The sequence below is a fragment of the Gorilla gorilla genome, chromosome 7 (genome assembly GCF_029281585.2).
Source record: "Gorilla gorilla gorilla isolate KB3781 chromosome 7, NHGRI_mGorGor1-v2.1_pri, whole genome shotgun sequence".
NCBI classification, from domain to species: Eukaryota; Metazoa; Chordata; class Mammalia; order Primates; family Hominidae; genus Gorilla; species Gorilla gorilla.
In genome coordinates, this window is record NC_073231.2 from 104,324,495 (window position 1) to 104,338,086 (window position 13,592).

General features: G+C 38.4%; 1 protein-coding gene across 9 annotated transcripts in view; it reads right to left on the minus strand.

The window, feature by feature from the left end:
* Nucleotides 1–13,592, minus strand: part of STK3 (serine/threonine kinase 3) — a 422,170-nt gene that overhangs the window by 104,011 nt on the left and 304,567 nt on the right. The window lies entirely within an intron of this gene.

Consider the following 13,592-nt stretch of genomic DNA (forward strand, 5'->3'; position numbering starts at 1 on the left):
TTGTATGTAGAGTATATACAGAGCTCTTATAACTCAATAATAAAAAGACTAATAACCAATTTAAAAATGAGCAAAGGGTCTGAATAGACATTTCTCCAAAGACAATGTGCAAATGGACAATAAGCACACAAAAAGATGCTCAACATCATTGGCTATTAGGTAAATGCAAATCAAAACCAGAACGAGATACCACTTCATACTCACTAGGATGACTATAATCAAGAAGATAGACAATAGCAAGTGTTGCGAGGATGTAGAGAAATTGGAACCCTCATACACTGCTGACAGGAATGTAAAATGGTGCAGTCACTTTGAAAAACAACCTGACAGTTCCTCAACATAGCATTTCCATATTATTCAGCAATTCTTCTCCTAGGTATACTCAAGAAAAAGGAAAACGATGTCCACACAAAAACTTGTACAAAATTGTTCACAACAGCATTATTCATAATAGTGAAAGGAATAAAGTGTTATCTGCACTTCATCCTTACACAGCCTCATAGTATTCCATATTATGTATGAACACACCACATTTTGTTTATCCGTTCATCAATTGATGGACATCTGGGTTGTTTCTACCTTTTTTTAAAAAGCTATTATGAATAATGCTGCAAACTTTTCTGTCTTTAAATCCTGACATGAAGATCTGGACTGAGGCAGGGGTAGAAGGGTAGAGAAAATGCCTATCATCAAGTTTTTCCCTATGTCTATGGCCTAGATGGGGTGGGTGTCGGATGGTGCTGAGGCAGGAAGAGGAGAGGAGAACTCTCAGTAAGTTGCTAATGAGAAGAGATCCCAGAAGCTAGTTCCTGTGTTCCATTCTGCAGTAACATGTCCTCTCTACCATGAGTGACACAATAGGAGAATGGGTGAACACTCCCACTGTGGTAGATCCTAAGCAAAGCATGACATGGCCCTGCCCTCCAAGAAATTTTGTCCATAAGATAAGTCACTATTTCATGTTACTGTAATAATTTTTGTCATTATCTGGAGCAAAAAGGAGGATCTTTTGCACCAAAAGAGTTTATGAACCTAAATTGCTCTTGTCAAGATCACCAATGACCTCCTTGTTCCTAAATATCCAATAGCAAATTATAAGTCCTCATCTTTCTTGGGCATTAACAAAATCTGAACCAGCTGATCACTACCTCTTTTTAGAACACTTTCTTCTCTTGGCTTCCAGAATATCACACTCTCCTAGTTATTTTCCTACTTTGCCGATTTGTTCCTTATCTGTCCCCTTTGCTGATTCCTCGTCTTCTCCCCAATCTCTCAATGTTAGAGTGCCCTGGGGATCAGTCCTTAAACCATGCAGTGAGCTGAATAATGGTCCCTTGAGATACCATGTCCTAATCCCTAGAATCTCTGAATGTTACCTCATATGGCAAAGACTTCGCAAATGTGATTAAATTAAGTCTCTTATGATCCTAAGAATGGGGAGATAATTCTGAATAACTTGGATGGGCCCTAAATGCAATCATCAATGTTCTTTTAAGAGGGCAGGATAGGAATCCAAACAGAAAAAGACAACCTTGGAAGCAGAGTCAGAGGGAAAAGATGCTACACTGCTGGCTTTGAAAATGGAGAAAAGGGCTATGAACCAAGGAATGCAAGGAATACAGATCTAGATACTAAAAAGAGCAAGAAACTCTAGATTCTCCCTTACAGTCTCCAGAGCAAGTGTGGCCCTGCTGAAACCCTGATTTAGCCCCATAAGACTTAGTTTGGGTTTCTGGTCCACATAACTATAAAAGAATAAATTTCTGTTGTTTTAAGCCACCAAGTAAGTCTGTCATAATTTGTTATAGCAGCCATAGGAAACTAATACAGATTTTGGTGCCTGGAAGTGCGGTGGTACAAAAACAAAAACCTAAAACTATGAAAGTAGCTTTGGACTTGACAGTAGGCAGAGGCTAGAAGGAGTGGGAGGTGCATGACAGAAAATACTCAGATTGCCTAAAACAGATTTTTGGTAGAAATTTGAACATTAAAGGCACTGCTGGTAACAGCTCAGAAGAAAGTGAGGAGCATGGTAGAGAAATCCTAATTCATCTTGGAGAACACATATATCATCATAAGCAGAATGTTGGTAGAAATATAAACACAGTAAAGATGGTACTGGTGAGGGCTCAGAAGGAGATGAGCAACATTTTATTAGAAACTGTAGGAAAGGAGATTTGTCATATAGTGGCAGAAAGCTTAGCTGATGTGTGTCCTACAATTATATACAATGATGAACTTAGATTTAGATGATTTGGATGAGATCTTGGACTTTTGAGCTGATGATATTTAGGTGAGATTTTGGGTTGAAACTGAAATGGGTTGAGGCTTCTGGAGATACTGGGATGGGGTGAATATTTTGCATGTGAGATAGATGTAAATCCTTGGAGACAAGAGGGCAGACTGAGGTAAGCTCCTCAAGATATTCATGCCCTGATGCCTGGAACCTGAAAATGTTACCTTATATGGCAAAGACTTTGCAAATGTGATTAACTTAAGCATCTTGAGATACGGAGATTATCCTGGATTATCTGAGTGGGCACTCAATAAAGTCACAAGTGTCCTTAGAAGAGGGGAGGCAGAGAGGTTTTACACAAAAGAAAAAGGTCATGTGACCAAAAAAAGAAAACCAAAAGAAACAGATAAGAGAGAAAAGATGCTATATCACTGGCTTTGAAAATGGAAAAAGAAGGCTTGTGTGGTGGCTTACACCTGTAATCCCAGCACTTTGGGAGGCCGAGGCAGGCGGATCATCCGAGGTCAGGGGTTTGAGACCAGCCTGGCCAACTTGGTGAAACCCCATCTCTACTACTATTTTTATACTTTAAGTTCTAGGGTGCATGTGCACAACGTGCAGGTTTGTTACATAGGTATACATGTGCCATGTTGGTTTGTTGCTCCCACTAACTTGTCATTTACATTAGGTATTTCTCCTAATGCTATCTCTCCCCCTGCCCCCCACCCCATGACAGGCCCCCATGTGTGATGTTCCCCGCCCTGTGTCCAAGTGTTCTCACTGTTCAATTCCAACCTATGGTGGTTTTTGTTGCCACTGCTTTTGGTGCTTTAGTCATAACCTATGAGTTAGAACATGTGGTGTTTGATTTTCTGTCCTTGTGACAGTTTGCTCAGAATGATGGTTTCCAGCTTCATCCATGTCCCTACAAAGGACGTGAACTCATCCCTTTTTTATGGCTGCATAGTATTCCATGGTGTATACGTGCCACATCTTCGTAATCCAGTCTATCAGTGATGGACGTTTGGGTTGGTTCCAAGTTTTTGCTATTGTGAATAGTGCCACAATAAACATACATGTACATGTGTCTTTATAGTAGCATGATTTATAATCCTTTGGGTATACACCCAGTAATGGGATCTCTGGGTCAAATGCTATTTCTAGTTCTAGATCCTTGAGGAATCGCCACACTGTCTTCCACAATGGTTGAACTAGTTTACACTCCCAGCAACAGTGTAAAAGCGTTCCTATTTCTCCACATCCTCTCCAGCACCTGTTGTTTCCTGACTTTTTAATGATCGCCATTCTAACCGGCGTGAGATGGTATTTCATTGTGGTTTTGATTTGCATTTCTCTAATGACCAGCAATGATGAGTATTTTTTCATGTGTCCATTGGCTGCATAAATGTCTTCTTTTGAGAAGTGTCTGCTCATATCCTTTGCCCACTTTTTGACGGTTTTTTTTTCTTGTCAATTTGTTTAAGTTCTTTGCAGATTCTGGGTATCAGCCCTTTGTCAGATGGGTAGATTGTAAAAATTTTCTCCCATTCTGTAGATTGCCTGTTCACTCTGATGATATTTTCTTTTGCTGTGCAGAAGCTCTTTAATTTAATTAGATCCCATTTGTCTATTTTGGTTTTTGTTGCCATTGCTTTTGGTGTTTTAGTCATAAAGTTCTCGCCCATGCCTATGTCCTGAATGGTATTGCCTAGGTTTTCTTCTAGGGTTTTTATGGTTTTAGGTCTAACATTTAAGTCTTTAATCCATCTTGAATTAATTTTTGTATAAGGTGTAAGGAAGGGATCCAGTTTCAGCTTTCTACATATGGCTAGCCAGTTTTCCTAGCACCATTTATTAAATAGGGAATCCTTTCCCCATTTCTTGTTTTCGTCAGGTTTGTCAAAGATCAGATGGTTGTAAATGTGTGTTGTTATTTCTGAAGCCTCTGTTCTGTTCCATTGGTCTATTTCTCTGTTTTGGTACTGGTACCATGCTGTTTCAGTTACTGTAGCCTTGTAGTATAGTTTGAAGTCAGGTAGCGTGATGCCTCCAGCTTTGTTCTTTTTGCTTAGGATTGTATTGCCTATGCAGGCTCTTTTTTGGTTCCATATGAACCTTAAGGTAGTTTTTTCCAATTCTGTGAAGAAAGTCATTGGTAGCTTGATGGCGATGGCATTGAATCTATAAATTACTTTGAGCAGTATGGCCATTTTCACAATATTGATGGCTCCTATCCATGAGCATGGAATGTTCTTCCATTTGTTTGTGTCCTCTTTTATTTCGTTGAGCAGTGGTTTGTAATTCTCCTTGAAGAGGTCCTTCATATCCCTTGTAAGTTGGATTCCTAGGTATTTTATTCTCTTAGTAGCAATTGTGAATGGGAGTTCACTCATGATTTGGCTCTCTGTTTGTCTGTTATTGGTGTATAGGAATGCTTGTGATTTTTGCACATTGATTTTGTGTCCTGAGACTTTGCTGAAGTTGCTTATCAGCTTAAGGAGATTTTGGGCTGAGACAATGGGGTTTTCTAAATATACAATCATGTCATCTGCAAACAGGGACAATTTGACTTCCTCTTTTCCTACTTGAATACCCTTTATTTCTTTCTCTTGCCTGATTGCCCTGACCAGAACTTCCAACACTATGTTGAATAGGAGTGGTAAGAGAGGGCATCCCTGTCCTGTGCAAGTTTTCAAAGGGAATGCTTCCAGTTTTTGCCCATTCAGTATGATATTGGCTGTAGGTTTGTCATAAATAGCTCTTATTATTTTGAGATACGTCCCATCAATACCTAGTTTATTGAGAGTTTTTAGCATGAAGCGCTGTTGAACTTTGTCAAAGGCCTTTTCTGCATCTATTGAGATAATCATGTGGTTTTTGTCATTGATTCTGTTTATATACTGGATTACGTTTATTGATTTGCGTATGTTGAACCAGCCTTGCATCCCAGGGATGAAGCCGACTTGATCATGGTGGATAAGCTTTTTGATGAGCTGCTGGATTTGGTTTCCCAGTATTTTATTGAGAATTTTCGCATTGATGTTCATAAGGGATATTGGTCTAAAATTCTCTTTTTTTGTTGTGTCTCTGCCAGGCTTTGGTATCAGGATGATGCTGGCCTCACAAAATTAGTTACGGAGGATTCCCTCTTTTTCTATTGATTACAATAGTTTCAGAAGGAATGGTACCAGCTCTTCTTTGTACCTCTGGTAGAATTAGGCTGTGAATCTGTCTGGTCCTGGACTTTTTTTGGTTGGTAGGCTATTAATTATTGCCTCAATTTCAGAGCGTGTTATTGGTCTATTCAGAGATTCAACTTCTTCCTGGTTTTTTGGTCTTGGGAGCATGTATGTGTCCAGGAATTTATCCATTTCTTCTAGATTTTCTAGTTTGTTTGTGTAGAGGTGTTTATAGTATTCTCTGACGGTAGTTTGTATTTCTGTGGGATCGGTGGTGATATCTCCTTTATCATTTTTTTATTGAGTCTACTTGTTTCTTCTTTTTCTTCTTTACTAGTCTTGCTAGCAGTCTATTTTGTTGATCTTTTCAGAAAAAACCAGCTTGGGGATTCACTGATTTTTTGAAGGGTTTTTTGTGTCTCTATCTCCTTCAGTTCTGCTCTGATTTTAGTTATTTCTTGCCTTCTGCTAGCTTTTGAATTTGTTTGCTCTTGCTTCTCTAGTTCTTTTAACTGTGATGTTACGGTGTTGATTTTAGATCTTTCCTGCTTTCTCTTGTGGGCATTTAGTGCTATAAATTTCCCTGTACACACTGCTTTAAATGTGCCCCAGAGAATCTGGTACGTTGTGTCTTTGTTCTCATTGGTTTCAAAGAACATCTTTATTTCTGCCTTCATTTCGTTATGTACCCAGTACTCATTCAGGAGCAGGTTGTTCCGTTTCTGTGTAGTTGTGCAGTTTTGAATGAGTTTCTTAATCCTGAGTTCTAGTCTGATTGCACTGTGGTCTGAGAGACAGTTTGTTGTGATTTCTGTTCTTTTACATTTGCTGAGGAGAGCTTTACTTCCGACTATGTGGTCAATTTTGGAATAAGTGTGATGTGGTGCTGAGAAGAATGTATATTCTGTTGATTTGGGATGGAGAGTTCTGTAGATGTCTATTAGGTCCGCTTGGTGCAGAGCTGAGTTCAAGTCCTGGATATCCTGTCTTGTTGATCTAATATTGACAGTGGGGTGTTAAAGTCTCCCATTATTACTGTGTGGGAGTTTAAGTCTCTTTGTAGGTCTCTAAGGACTTGCTTTATGAATCTAGGTGCTCCTGCATTGGGTGGTGCATACATATTTAGGATAGTTAGCTCTTCTTGTTGAATTGATCCCTTTACCATTATGTAATGGCCTTCTTTGTCTCTTTTGATCTTTGTTGGTTTAAAGTCTGTTTTATCAGAGACTAGGATTGCAACCCCTGCTTTTTTTTGCTTTCCATTTGCTTGGTAGATCTTCCTCCATCCCTTTATTTTGAGCCTATGTGTGTCTCTGCACGTGAGATGGGTCTCCTGAATACAGCACATTGATGGGTCTTGACGCTTTATCCAATTTGCTAGTCTGTGTCTTTTAATTGGGGCATTTAGCCCATTTACATTTAAGGTTACTATTGTTACATGTGAATTTGATCCTGTCATTAAGATGTTAGCTGGTCATTTTGCCCGTTAGTTGATGCAGTTTCTTCTTAGCATTGACATTCTTTACAATTTGGCATGTTTTTGCAGTGGCTGGTACCAGTTGTTCCTTTCCATGTTTAGTGCTTTCTTTAGGAGCTCTTGTAAGGCAGGCCTGGTGGTGACAAAATCTCTCAGCATTTGCTTGTTTGTAACGGATTTTATTTCTCCTTCACTTATGAAGCTTAGTTTGGCTAGATAGGAAATTCTGGGTTGAAAATTCATTTCTTTAAGAATGTTGAATACTGGCCCCCACTGTCTACTGGCTTGTAGAGTTTCTGCCCAGAGTTCCACTGTTAGTCTGATGGGCTTCCCTTTGTAGGTAACTCCATCTTTCTCTCTGGCTGCCCTGAATATTTTTTCCTTCATTTCAACCTTGGTGAATCTGACAATTATGTGTCTTGGGGTTGCTCTTCTTGAGGAATATCTTTGTGGTGTTCTCTATATTTCCTGAATTTGAATGTTGGTCTGCCTTGCTAGGTTGGGGAAGTTCTCCTGGATAATATCCTGAAAAGTGTTTTCCAATTTGATTCCATTCTCCCCGTCACTTTCAGGCACACCAATCAAATGTAGATTTGGTCTTTTCACATAGTCCCATGTTTCTTGGAGGTTTTGTTCATTTATTTTTACTCTTTTTTCTCTAACCTTGTCCTCTCATTTTATTTCATTAATTTGATCTTCAATCACTGATACCCTTTCTTCCACTTGATCGAATAGGCTATTGAAGCTTGTGCATGTGTCACGTAGTTCTCTTGCCATGGTTTTCAGTTCCATCAGGTCATTTAAGGTCTTCTCTACACTGTTTATTCTAGTTAGCCATTAGTCTAATCTTTTTTCAACGTTTTTAGCTTCCTTGCAATGGGTTCGAACATCCTCCTTTAGCTCAGAGAAGTTTGTTATTACCAACCTTCTGAAGCCTACTTCTGTCAGCTCATCAAAGTCATTCTCTGTCCAGTTTTGTTCCATTGGTGGTGAGGAGCTGCCATCCTTTCAGGGAGAAGAGGTGCTCTGGTTTTTAGGATTTTCAGCTTTCTGCTCTGGTTTCTCCCCATCTTTGTGGTTTTTATCTACCTTTTGTCTTTGATGCTGGTGACCTACCGATGGGGTTTTGGTGTAGATAACCTTTTTGTTGATGTTGATGCTATTCCTTTCTGTTTGTTAGTTTTCCTTCTAAGAGTCAGGTCCCTAAGCTGCAGGTCTGTTGGAGTTTGCTGGAGGACCACTCCAGACTCTGTTTGCCTGGGTATCACCAGTGGAGGCTGCAGAACAGCAAATATTGCTGCCTGATCCTTCTTCTAGAAGCTTCATCCCAGAGGGGCATCTGGCTGTATGAGGTGTCAGTTGGCCCCTACTGGGAGGTGTCTCCCAGTTAGGCTACACAGGGGTCAGGGACCCACTTGAGGAGGCAGTCTGTCTGTTCTCAGAGCTCGAACACCGTGCTGGGAGAACCACTGCTCTCTTCAGAGCTGTCAGACAAGGACGTTTAAGTCTGCAGAAGTTTCTGCTGCCTTTTGTTCAGCTATGCCCTGCCCCCAGAGGTGGGGTCTAGAGGCAGCAGGCCTTGCAGAGCTGCAGTGGGCTCCACCCAGTTTGAGCTTCCCCAGCTGCTTTGTTTACCTACTCAAGCCTCAGCAAAGGCAGATGCCCCTCCCCCTGCCAGGTTGCTGCCTTGCAGGTTGATATCAGACTGCTGCGCTAGCAGTGAGCAAGGCTCCGTGGGCATGAGACCCACCAAGCCAGGCATGGGATATAATCTCCTGGTGTGCCTTCTGCTAAGACCACTGGAAAATCACAGTATTTAGGTGGAGGCATCCCGTTTTTCCAGGTACAGTCTGTCACGGCTTCCCTTGGCTAGGAAAGGGAAATCCCCTGACCCCTTGCGCTTCCTGGGTGAGGTGATGCCCTGCCCTGCTTCAGCTTGCCCTCCGTGGGCTGCACCCACTGCCCAACCAGTCCCAGTGAGATGAACCAGGTACCTCAATTGGAAACGCAGAAATTACCGTCTTCTGCGTCAATCACACTGGGAGCTGCAAACCAGAGCTGTTCCTATTTGGCCATCTTGGAATGGAATCCATGTCTCTACTAATAATAAAATTAGCCAGGTGAAGTGGCAGACACCCATAATCCCAGCTACTTGGGAGGCTGAGGCAAGAGAACTGCTTGAACCCAGGAGGCAAAGGTTGCAGTGAGCTGAGATTGCACCACACTGCACTCCAGCCTAGGCGACAGAGCAAGACTCCATCTCAAGAAAAAAAAGAAAGAAAATGGAGAAAGAACCAAAGACTCAACGAATGCAGCTCCAGATACTGAAAAGTAAAAGATATTCTCTGCTAGAGTATTTGGAGGGATTGTAGCCCTGCTGATAGCATGATTTAGCCTCATAACCCTTAGTTCAAATTTCCCCAGAGGAGGTGTGGCCCTGTTGCAACTCAGGTTTAGCCCCGTTAAGATTTACTTTGGATTCCTGGCTCCAGAACTGTAAAACAATACATTTCTACTGTTTTAAGCCACTCAATTTGTGGTAATTTGTTACAGCAGCCATGGGAAATGAATACAGACCCCTTCCCTTCTCTACATATACTCATTTCTTTGTTACAGCAGCCATGGGAAATGAATACAAACCCCTTTTCTTCTCTACATATACTCATTTCTTTGGAGAGTCCTTTGAAGATCCCATTCAGTCTCATGGTTTTAAATACCATCTATATACTGATTACCACAAATTCCAGCCTAGAACTCTCCCTTGAACTCCCAATTTGGACACACAACCGTATATTTGGTATGCCCACTTGGATGCAGAAGAACTTCCCAGCCAACAAGTTCCACCCACAGTCTTCCCCAGTTCAGTTATAGGCAACACCATCCTGGTTGTTCAAACAAAAAACCTTGGAATTATCCTAGATCTTTCATTCTCATATTCAATCAATTATACAATTTTGTTGCCTATATATTAAAAAGTTATCAGGAACCTGACCAGTTCTTACTGTCTCTGGTGCTCTTTGCCCGGATGACTGCTTCTACCCTTGCCCCACTCAATCAATTCTGAAATGTGGTCAGAGTAAACTTTTTAAAGTCAGTCAGTTAGAGATCAAGTTATTTCTCTATGGCTACATATTTCTTTTAGAACAAATGCCCAAATCTTTACAATACCTTCAGGAGCCTACCATCTGGTGCACCCTACCACTTCCCTATCCTGCTCTCCAACTTCATCTTCTTATGTTCTGGCCCTCACTCATTCAGCTCCCCAAAATCAATGTATCACTTTAGTGTTCCCCCAACACACCAAATGAAGCTTCCACTTCAGAGTCTTTGCTGGTCCCTCTACTTGGAATATTCTTCCTTCAGATATCCGGATGGCTCACTCCCTGCTTGGTCCTTTACCTCCTTCAAGTCTTTATTCAATTGTCACTTTCTCAATGAAGCCTTCTCCAACCACTCTACTCAATATTGCAAGCCCTTTACCAAAACACTGGCCTCATTACCTTACGTGGTTCTTTTTTCTCTCCAAAGTACTTATCGTCTTTTAGCAAACTGTATAATTTACTAATTTATTATGGTTATTGACTGTTTTCTCCATTACAGTATATGCTTTGTGAAGGTAGAGATTTTTGTCTGGTTTATTTGTTGCTATATCACGAATATCTAGAACAGTGCCAGGCATGTATTACATATAACTGATTTCTAGTATATAGGAAGTAGACTGCACTACCCTAGTATTTAAGGTCCTGATGAATCCATTACAAATATTTTATTTCAGACTTCAAGTTTTTATCTATACTGCTTCAGGAAACACTTTATGTTAACTATTATCATAGGTGGCAAATTCCTAAGTTACAGCAATATTACAGTCACCCTGCTGTAATAATCACCTATCTACTAGAAAGGTAGAAGGAATAGTTGTGGCTCATATTGTATGATTCTACTTACATAAAATGTCAAGACAGGCAAATCCACAGAGACAAGAAGTAGACCAGTGGCTGCCTAGGACTAGAAAAAGAAAAGGGTGTTGGGAGGAAATGGGAAGTGACTACTAGTGGGTACAGGGTTTCTTTTTGGGGTAATGATGAAAATATTCTGAAATGGATTATAGTGCCAGCTACAAAACTGTATATGTACTAAACAACCATTGAATTACATACTTTAAATGGGTGAGTTATATGGTGTGTGAATTATATCTCAATAAAGTTTTTATTAAAAATTTTTATGTGGCTGTGGCTGGTTATGTTTTAGATTGCTTAAAAAATAAAACAATTTTGGGGAAAATTATGGGAAAACAAATTTAAAATAAAGTTCTTAACAATTCAGGACTAACAATTACTATCACAATTTGACAGAAATTAATTAAAGTAAGCAAAATTATTAAGATTCTAAAAAGCTTTCAAATAAATATTTTAACTGCATAGCCTTGTTCTATTTAATGACGCAAAAGATTTAGGCAAGGTCAAGGTAAGAACTAATGATGTATTCTTACATACCTTATAAATTGAGTAAACAAAAACTCAGGGAAACTCATCTAAAAAAATAAAAAGGTTTTCAAAACCCGACCCACATTTGCCCAATCAGGTACTAACTAGTCTTTCCCCAACCATCTTTTTTTTTCATCTGAAAAGTTTAATGATCTAACCTGCTAGAGATTCAGCATATGATGAAAGGGAGCTTGCAGAAGGCAAAATAATTATAGGAACAAAATATCTTTCCTTTTCTTAACTTGGACAAAATATATTTAGACAGAATTAAATGGCAGTTTCTGGGGTGGTTCTTTAAAGTTTTCCTAGGCACTCTTAAGATTGGTATAACAATATAAATTTTATTATATCTTTAAGCATCTCAGAAATCACACTTATAATTTATGCTCATAATTATAAATAGATGTGTCTATGTAAAATGTACAGTGTACTCATTTAAAAATCTAGATTCACAGCATTAAAATACTTAGGCTGTTTTATATAAACTACAAACAAAAATACAAGTTTTACTTAGATGACTATTGTGCAGATTATTAAGAGATTGGTAAGTTTAATGAAAACATCCTAATGGAATTATTTTATTAAGGAGAATTACTTTGACATTTAAAGTTTTACTTGAAAGAATCCTACCTAGTAATCGAATAGCTTTTTAAGAACAGTGTATAAAATAAACTATACCATAGACTTAAGCCTAGAGTTCATCACAGATTAAAACTTGTAAACTTTAAACTAATCATAAATTAAAGTATACACTGAGGAATAAAACATATACAGAAAGAGAAGTACTATGGCCAACAGCTTTTTAACAAGATTGTAAATAAACCTTATTTTACCAATATTAAAGGATTCACCTACCATATTCTATTAAAAATTCTATTTTTCTACTCATAAGTTACCTCAATAACAAAGATGTATGTGAAAATCTAATACTTTTCTAAAACTTACTAACATTTTATTTAAAATATAATATCTAATGCTTATTGACATTTATTCAAATCACTTCTTTTTAAATAAAAACAAGTTCTCTATTTTGAAATTTTGTAGGACTCAATATCAGGTATTTTGTTAAATGGTAACTTAGAATAAATTCAAAAGAAAGGTTTAAAAAAGAAAAGCTCTAAGCTTTTAAATGATCCTATCAATATTGGTGTCCGGGTTACACATGACTATAAATCAAAGCAGAAACTGGCAAAATAAAAGAATGATGTTGACATACATTATTCTAATACGTAATGGATTTCTATAAAGAAGAATTACTAGAGACAATATATGCCCCTTTTGTTATGCTGCTATTAAGTATTATTTAACAGTCACATTTAGTTTAATGCCTAATCCAGAGGCACGCCACAAATATGCAAGTCCTATTTTTGTCTATGTCTGAAGACAGTTATGTGTGTTCTTTTTCTCCTTCCAATTTCCTAATCAGTTTTGTAAATAGTTACAAAATTTGTACCAGGCCAAACAGCCCCCTGCTCCCTACCCTCACCCATATATTTGCCTTCATTTTCAGCCCCTGTAACATCAGAGGGTTTTTTTTTTAAACTGTAAATAAATCCTAACTAATTATGATTTATTCACAGCTGCTCTCAATGATATTATGAACTAGTATCCTTTTGCACTATTAATAATTTCTATAAAATATTTAAATACAGTTTTTTTACAACTAGAATTCTCATTTGAACAAACAAGAAAATGTCAGACTGAAGGTAAATACATCAATTTAAAAATTTCTCTTATAAATAAGTATGTTTTAAGTTTAATAAAGTAGCTAGCGCAGCTGGGAATAGGAAAAATGCTGTTTGCTTCAATTTTGCAAGCATTTGATTTGATTGGATGGCAAAATCAGCTTGACTGTGTTAGACCTTAAAGCCTAACGGTGACATAAAATAGGTAAAATAGGATACCCTGTGAGTAAGGTGGGTGAAGCAATTGATAATACAGAGATATTTTGCAAGTGGCTCCCTTGACTGCATTACTTTCTAAAGGGAGGTGAAAGGCACATAGAAGTCACTGAAAATACTTTTGTTGAACAAACGAACATTAAAAACTAAAAAGGAGTTTTGTTAGTGTGTTATTCTAGAAAAAAATATAAAATCAGAACATTAAATACTAATTTATACTTAAACCAAGTAATCCTAAATCGGTCTCAAAAAATATGAATAGTAACATATTCTAACCTCAGTGTGTATACCTTATTAATATTTTCTCATGTTCTG